Genomic DNA, 9,568 nt, shown 5'->3' with positions numbered 1-9,568 from the left:
CACATAATATAATTTTAAAAAACTTGGCAAACATATTATTCATCCATTTAAAACATGTTCTATTGCTTTTAATTTTAGGTCGATCTGCTCCTTGAATCGAAAATTTAAATAGCCGCAGTATATTGACTGTACAAAGATAGCATAATAAATTGTCTTTCAATTGAAGAATTGAATGAATGAATTAATAATATAATTACTGTCTTTAAATTATATAACGAACTTAATAATGAATATAATAATATGACGAATTAATTGTTTTACATTCATATAGTAGTAAGTTTCTATTTTTTCAATAAGAATTAAATTCTTTTTTATCAAACGAATCCTTCGATACTCATCCTATGCACAACGTATTTTATTAATACGAAACAAGGAAAGAGATGATTAAGATAATATCAATTTTTATATCTTCGCTTTTACTAATAAATAATAAAAGGAAGCAAAATCCTATCCTAGTAGGAATTTCGTGTAAGAGGAATATGAACGCGATAGTGGTGCAATTAGATACGCGTGTTGCAATGCTGAATACCGTATAATTTTAGCTACATCGTAATCATAAGATTACAACGTAGCATATAGATATGAAAATAAGCATAGATATGATCGCACGATCGTGAGTATCAATGATGCACAAACGAAGAAGATTTTAAATACGGGAACGTAAAAATCGAAATTACTTACTTTATGCCAGTTTTCCTTTATGCACCTCGATAAATTGTTAATGATTAATTGTGACTAGATCTCTGAAAATCTGCTTTTTATCGATTTGCTTTGCGTTAATTTATCAGCCGCAGCAAAACCTTTCACACAGGAATTCTTCTACGCCTTATATCGTTTGATCGATAGTGGGAAATTACGGATTAAAGCAGTAATTAAATCGGCATTAGAATTTACACGTAAAACTCTTGTCAAGATCCTTACCTTCCACGCGAGCAAAAGTAATTTATTATCCCGAAGAAACTCGACAACCCCCATTCCCCCGATAAATCCATTCTTTCTTAACTTACTTTTCTTTCCTCCTTCTTTTTTTCATCTTCGTATCAAAAACGTATCAGAAAACGATACTCCTCCTCGACCAATCTACCTCCCATTATATTTTCCCGCTACGGATCATACTCCAGCTTTCCAACACCGTCCTCCTTAATTAGCATGATGCACTCTCCGCGAGAATAGTAGAAAAATCCTTCTTTCCTCACCGTTAAACCCACACAACGAGGCGCCACGAGCCTGGAGAGGAATCATCTCCAGAAGTCGATGGGAACCGTGGTGGCACGGTCTTCACATATTGTGCCAACAATTAGGTGAAAGGCGCTCCCACAGATCCTAGAAGCCGCGGCTCGCGTTGCAACGCGGGAGAGCGAGCGAGAGGGGTGCAGGGATCTCGAGAAAGAGAGTGCATAAAGGGGAGGGGAGGGGGACAGGCGGGAGGGGGGACTGGATCGTTTAATATACTTACCGAGCGACCAACCGACCTACCTACCTACCAACCTACCGGCCGGCCACGTTAGACGACGGTTGCCACGTTCGTGTACAGAGAGCAAGACTGACAGAGACGGAGACAAGGCTCGAGCAAAACATACCTCGTGTTCGCCCAAGGGGGACTAATCTAGCTGGCAGTAGTTTGACGTGGCGATGATGCGGTAGTAACCTTTAGCTTACTTCTCCTTCTGCTTACTCTCCGACCTGATATCCTCACCCATCGCTCTTCCATTCCTTCCTAAATACTGATCCAGTTCGATGTGATGAATTTTTTTGTCAATATATTTATTCGTATCCTCTTATAAATTGATCCATTCCTTCCATTCCTTCCTTAATAGTGATCGAGTTCGATGTATGAATTCTTGTATATATATATATATATGTGTGTGTGTGTGTGTGGGGTATACATTCGGTTGGATGTTGTATTTGTCGATTGTTTGTCGGTAAATGAGCGTGGTATTTATTCGTATCCTTTTATATAAATTAATTCAAGTATTCCTATTTCTCCTTGTAAAATATGACTACCGTGTTTCTCGTTAATGGCCAGTTCTCACGGGGATTAAGATAACGAGCGGAAGACGAGTAGTAGATGGATGGATGTGGGAGGAAAATTTTTCGCATTTTTTTCCCCTTTTCTTTTCTTCCAAGGAACGTCATCAAAAACTTTCACTCCCGCCCACTTGTCGATGGTTTTCCTTCCAAAATAACGATCCCGTGTCGACGAGTCTCGCATCTAAAATCTAAATTTACTTCCACTGCGATATCTTCTGCGTTCCAACGATAGCTTTTTATTATTCGATGATTCAATATCAATGTTCAAATTCAATTTTAGAAGAAATTTTTCTCACATAGTTCTCACGAATAAGATTATTGATTATCTTGATATAAATTCATCGATCTCAAGTTCGTGACGAGGCTATTATTCCACGAGTGACAATTGCCATTCGACCATAATGTCGCCTAAATTAATTAATTATGCAACCGCAACCTTTACACGCTTCTTCCTGCACACGTTGATATCCGCAACCATCCCACACCCATCAACCTCTTTCTACCTTTCGATTCGGGATCGGGATTTCTTGATTTGCAGGTTGATTTAGCTATTAACTCCACTTAACGAGGCGCAGCTACCAGACTCATTATTAATAGCACGTTCTCACGCGAATTAACTCCTCGCATACTTCTAACGAGAAATCCTGATATTATACGGTCTTTCTAATTGACACGGAACGCATTGCCTCCGGGATTGCTCAACGATTGAACCACCTGAACACGCGGGGGAAACAGATATTTTAATGTTCACGCGTTCACGCCGCTGTCAGTCTCGATTTCTATTGTAATCGGTTCATGCAAATGAAGGATTTAATTAAATAACTTTCAAACATGTGCGCATGCGCGCGTTATAATAATAAAGTAGACCACACTGGGTGTTGATGCAATAGGTTAAGAAATGTTTAGAAATGTTGATTATGTATATCTTTTTCTAATCTTTTATTTAAACATTTCTTTTGAATTTTGAACGGGAAAAAACGTCGATGTTAATCTACGTACACACGTTTCTTTCTCGTTTAAACTCCTCAATCGGTTACATCGCAATTTAGATTTAAACGAATAATATCCATAAATAAGAGAAACAAGTAATTACACCATGAATTTATCAATTATATTAAAACAGGTATCTTACATACATCTACATACTGATTAATTAGATTCAATTTTACATAGGTGCAAGAAGCCATTCGCTGAAAGCGAGAAACAGCACGCGGATCGCAATGAATTTCCCATGCTCCTTTAATCAAGGATCACCATTTTTTTTTTTCTATTTCTTTTCATCGTCCAGCACGGGCGATTAATTTCATAGATCGAATAAATTAATTCGTTCGTCAAGATAACAGCTACCAGTATTCTGTATTTGCGTATAGAATCGCTTGTCTCGTTATTAATAGGCGGCTAGGCCGGGAATTAATCACAATCGTGAACGGTGGTGCAAGAGTTTGCCGCCATTTTTACGATTTGAACCGTGGCGCGGAAAATATTGCCTGCGCTTGCGCAAAAGGGGCTCTCGTAATTAGTCACGAAAGCAATCTCGCGAAACGCACGTTTACCTGGACAATTAAGAATTATAAATAATATCGACTAGTTGTTGTAGTAGCGAGTGATCGTGCTTGTAATTCTTTGCTTGTTATTTATCGGCGTCTTAAGTCAACGCGAAGGTCATTGGAAAAGTGTAAAACCGAAAGGTGTAAAATGTGTTCTCTGCAAATCCAAAATGTGTTCTGTGTAATCCAAACTTGGTAAGAGAAATCCAAAAAAAAAAAATGTAATAAATATTTAAGGGACAACATTTTGCAAGTTATTGCAATTTATAAAGTTACAAAGTAAAATTACGGAATGTTATTTCGAAGTTATTTCGCAATAACTTGAAGTTTAGCGCGACGTTTGAAAATCATTTGATAAAAAAAGTTGGTATTGTAAATGTTAAATTGATTTAATATGTGTCTAAGATATTCAAGTTATATAATCTACGAAATTATTCTAACGTACTATCTAACATAGTTTTTAAAAATGTACGTTTTAATAAATTATTAAAATAATATGTGTTACATAAAATAGGAAAAATGAAATTAATGTTGTACTTGCGATCACCGAGAATAATTGCACGATTAATCATCATAAATTAATTCGAAGTAATCAACAATTTTTTCTTCCTTGTTAATTAATTTTTTGTCCCTTTTTTTTTTTACAATAGCACGTGAGATTTGATTTCAATCGTGGAAATACATTTTCACATGATTGAATTGACCAACTGGAAGAAAAAAGTTAAAAGTCTAATAACATCACGTAACATCAGAAATCATACACCGTATTATTCATATTACGCACGTATAAATAAAATACAAAAAAAATATCATATTATTCTCAGTCGAACAATCCTCTTCCCAATTCGTGAAACGATTCGTTCGAAAATTCACCAACGAAATCCACCAATAAAAATATCCGAAATAGTCCTTTCGTCGAGCATAACCACTCGGATCGTTAACAAAACGAAAAGCAGCTCTACGCCGACTTGGAACAGCGGGTATTAATGAAATACGGTAGGTCGTAGTTTCACGCAATCGGGGCTACCCGTGTAACGCTCGGTTATTAAATATAAACGTCGAGACAGCGGGGCATCAATATTGTAAGGGGATCAGTCAGTTGAGAGAGAAAGAGGGAGAGGAAGAGAAAGAGAGTGGTGGAAGTTACGTGAGAAAGCGAGCGTCGTTTTGTAGTAGCAAAAGGTGAACGCTTAACTGTTCTAAAGGTTATTATTGCGGTATCATCGCCGCGTCAAACGGTGAGAGGGCGAAAGAAAAGTTATAGTTTCTGTTTGTTTTGGACAGAAGGACATATATAATTCGGCACGATCAATAATATAATGATACGATACCTCGATTACACAGATCAAAAGCTTTATTAATAATAAGATAAGTTTAAGAGATTTTTTTGGTAAGTGATATGGATGCGAAGATAAGAATTCCTTTCGAAACTACGAATAAATTAATATCTTTCGAGTAGAGACTCATAAACGTGAGGGTGAGAGAAACTTGAATTTTTGGTTTCCAGAAAGATATTTATTCAAGGGAGAAGGAACCGAGACAAATCTCGAGAAGATTAAAAAAGGGGGGAGGGGGAAGAGGGAATCCAAATAGGCTTATAGAAAGGAAGAAGAGAGAGGCCGAACGTGGGTGTGGATATCGTCTTAAATAGTGCCAGAAGGCAGAGTACTTAAAGGTTACTACCGCATCATCGTCACGTCAAACTAACAGGGAGATTAATACCCTATAGTTGAACGCCAGTTACATCGCCTGTTACACCACGCCGCTGTTATTAACAATCACAATTGATGCGAACCGTATTATTAATGACTGCAATGATAATAACAATAATGCAATATATGACGCGTGATCAATTATCAATTACAATTATGGTTATTGGAATTTAAATTGTGCTCTCTATTAAGATCCACGATATTAAGTTAATCCAACGGATAGTTTTTGATTAGAATCTTAGATTCTAATCGTGATTGAATTGGATTTATATACAAAATAATAAGTAGCAAAAATATTGTTATATTTTATTATTTAAATGAGCTTAATTATAAAAGATATAATTATAAAAACGATAATTGTCTTTTTCGTATATCTATTTGATTGATGGTTCATTTCTATAATATCGATTATGGTGAAGGGTAATTAATATTCTTGAATAGAATTTATGACAAAGTCGTTTAGGATTCGCAAGGAAACTCTATGAAAATTGAAAGTAAAACTACCAGGAAATATTTTATGTTGCATAAATATAGATATTGTCTATGTACCAAAGAAATTATTCACGAATATTCGAAGAAAAATCACAAATTTTCCAATTCGGAATCAAAAATACGAATAAAAAAAAAAATAATCGTCATTTATCATTTTTAATTAGAGATTTTTAATTAAAGATTATCGTCATTTTTCATTTTTAATTTTCTCGAAACAAAAAAAGAGAAAAAAAGAAAAAGAATAAAAATATTAGATTATTATTCAAATCTTCTCGAATCATCATTCAGTGACACACGTGACGACAATCGATGTATAAGAACCGTGAAACGGAGAACCTTGCCGAGGACGCAAGGTCACGCGCGTCGCAACGAGATTTCCGCGTTTCCAGAAGAAACTGCGCTCCCCGATGGAGTGAAAGCGGTCCGTGGCATTGGCGCTATTATAAGTAGCGATCGTTTTTCACCGACCTTTCCCCCCAAAACGGATCGCGGCCACGTCTGCTGCAACGCGAAGTTCACTTTCCGCCCGCGGAGGTGAGAGCTCCATGGGAAGCTTCTGCCCGCTACCTTACTCACATGCCCATAACTTGTTCTTAAGTATGTGGAAACGCGCTCTCGTGCCACGACCGCGTATTACCCGAGTCGAATTAGCGATTTGGCCATCCTTGTCTGGCCGATGAGGGGGGGAACTCTTGCGTGGAGACATCTGGTGTAGCGCGTTGCGGATATTTTAATTCTTTAGATCGATTGAATTTTTACATTATGCATGAAAAAGAATAATTTATTTTAACACGCGTCGTTCGTTCCGGTAAATTTTTATCATTATTCTATTGGTGGGAGAGAGTGGATCTTCAGAGAATCGATTGTCGAAGATTAAAATAAGCATAACGTCGATCGAAGCTTATTAAGCTGGAGTTAAGAATCGCGTTAGACGAAGGGAGGCGCGGATAGAATGACACGGTGCGCCGCACTGCGGCGGTGTGGTGGAGACACTACTGTCTCGCTCTCTATCTCCGTCTCGTTTCATCCAGGAGAACTTCAATTAAATTAATAAGTAGGTCTTAACCGATATTTTGCAATAATTTTTATATTTTAAAATTGTCTTTCTTCATGAATATATTAACATTATACGTATATATGTATATATATATATAGAATTCTTCACAGATCAAGATTCTAAGTAGGATAATAATTCTTGAAGATTTATGATAGAATTTCGTTAAATCCATAAGTATTCCGACGGATGTATGTTAACAAAATAATTCCGTTATAGTAATATAATCAATAATAATTATATTTTATAAAAATAATTATGCATATACAAAAACGAACATCTTGCATCTTTGAAACGTCAAGATTAGATCATAAGACGTTTAATCTTGGAACGAACGTATATAAAATACGGATATTTAGACGGATATATAGGGAAATAAAGGGATGGCGAGGAATGTCGCTAATCCAATCATTATCGTACGGTTCCGCTTCGCGGAACGAGTTTCGCGCTTTGACATGTTGACTGAGCGTAGATTGAACGAAGAAAAAAAAAATCAAACTTGTCTGATCAAATGAGAACATTCTCACGTATTCCCGCAAATTCACATAGATTCAATGCAATCGTATCGTCAGATCTGGCTTGCTCTTGGATCGAGCAATTAGCATTTCCTTGCAATACTGTAATACTGTGATTAATAACGCGTAATCGAGGTAGTTAAATATCATTTTAATATCAAACTATCAAAGTTAGACTTGTTAACTTTTAATAATTATATTTCCAATCAGATTTCTCCAAATCTAAACGTTTAAGGTTTGATCATAAATTATTATTATTATCGTTAATAATTCGAAAAATTACTTTTATTTTTTCCCACGTCCATAATACTCTAAATTGATTTTTTTTCAACTTCTTGGATTCTTTATGAGATGCGTTAACGATTCCAAACTTATATAATTGGTGTATGCGAGGTTGTAAAATAAAGAGAAATATATACACACACACACACACATACACCAATCTTTTACTGTTATCGTCGCACATCCTCGATATTATTCTCCGATCATCACGGAAAAAGCAAATCTCAGTAAAGATCGATTATCGTTTAATTCAATTTTACTGGAACAAACAGCTCGCATATTTACCTCGGGCACAGTGTGGAGCACCGATTGCAAGGCAAAAGTATAAAGTGGCCGTAAAGTGGTCGTAAAACACGGCTCGGTGCCTCGAAGATGGAAGAGGATACTTAGCCAGTTGATGTTTCGGCTGATAAATTATTCAGAGGCGCGTGTTACCAGACGTAGGAAAAGAGAGAAAGAAAGAAAGGAAGGAAGAAAGAAGACCGGTGGGGGGAAAGAAATGGGGTTGCAGGGGATATTTTCTGAATCCAGGAAAGAGTGTACACGCGGAGGCGGAGAGGCGTGTACAGCGCTCGTCTCGGAAAGCGCGCATCAACGGGTCGGTATTCAATCACCGTGACATTCAGCTCACGACTTTTGCCCCAGGAGGTGAGAGCAGCTTCCAGCAGAAGCATAAAGCGAACAGGATGCGCCGTCTGCAATCATGTTCGCCGTGTGCCTCGAACCTCGAGAGGCTTAAAGCTTATTGCACAATTGTAAAATTCTGCGCGAACAGATGGCGGAAAAATCGGCGTGCATCCCGATCCCGTGTGCAGTGAAAGCTACACGTTTTGCACGTATTTGCAAAACGTTTCGCGATGGATCGATTCGATGAATTTCCATCGTGATCCTCTCCCGCACGATGGATTTGTGGAAAGACGCGTATCTTCGTCTAATTTTATGTATTTTAAACGCACGCTATTAAGAAAAATTAATATTTTATCACTCTCTCCTCATTTCACCGTGCAGAAATATAAACGGTTTGAACATTTTTCAAGCAGAAATTTCCAGAAAAAAAATTTCACATCGTGCAAAATATTGCGCGACCGAGAATCTTCGACAGGAAAAAAAAGTCTTGCAAGACGTCTCTATAAGCGTACCATAAAGTAACCTAGGAGAAAAGAAAGAGAGAGAGAGAGAGAAAAAAAGGAAAACCAAACTATAAAAATCCGTTTTAAGAAACACATGTTGGAACGTGTACCAGGAAGAAACACGTTTAAAAAGGCAAGAAACGTATTCGAGGTGAGCCGTGGCTAATTCAATGTTTGCCGATTCCTTTCCACCGAGCCTCTTCCGGTCGCTGATACGTCTCTCTTTCTCTCTCTCTCTCTCCCTTTTTTTTCTTTCTTTTTTTCTTTTTTTTCGAATCTTGTTAAAGCTAATTGAGTCAAGACGTACTGTTCCTCGTTGGACGACGTATTGTGACAGGAATGATAATTTCGTGCAAACACTCGGCTATTTCACGCCTGCGGGAGGCCTGCCTCGATCACGAATATTACTCTCCTTATCCTTCCCCACATTTCTCGCCTCGTTCCTCGCCCTGGCTCATTACGATTCGCGTGACGGCCATTTCGAAGCGGTTCCCCGGCCACGACTCATCGGGAACTCGTTTTAAATATACCACACGATCTCGAAAGAGACGATTCGAACACGATTTTAAATGGATCCGGAGTTTAAATAGCCCGCCTCGTTTATATTTCACGAGTTCGAGCGTTATCGACGTTGCTCCGCGACTTTGAATAGCTTCCTTCGATAAAAATATGTGCGTAAATATTTGAGAGGATTGTTTTCTTCGCTATTCGTATTCTGCTTTTTTGTTTTCTTTTTTTTTTTTTTTTAAGTATCGTGCCAACCGATGCTATTCCTCTCTATTATTAGTATAGATTTTTTGATTAC

This window comes from Apis cerana, linkage group LG13 (genome assembly GCF_029169275.1).
Source record: "Apis cerana isolate GH-2021 linkage group LG13, AcerK_1.0, whole genome shotgun sequence".
NCBI lineage: Eukaryota > Metazoa > Arthropoda > Insecta > Hymenoptera > Apidae > Apis > Apis cerana.
This window is presented reverse-complemented; position numbering follows the sequence as displayed.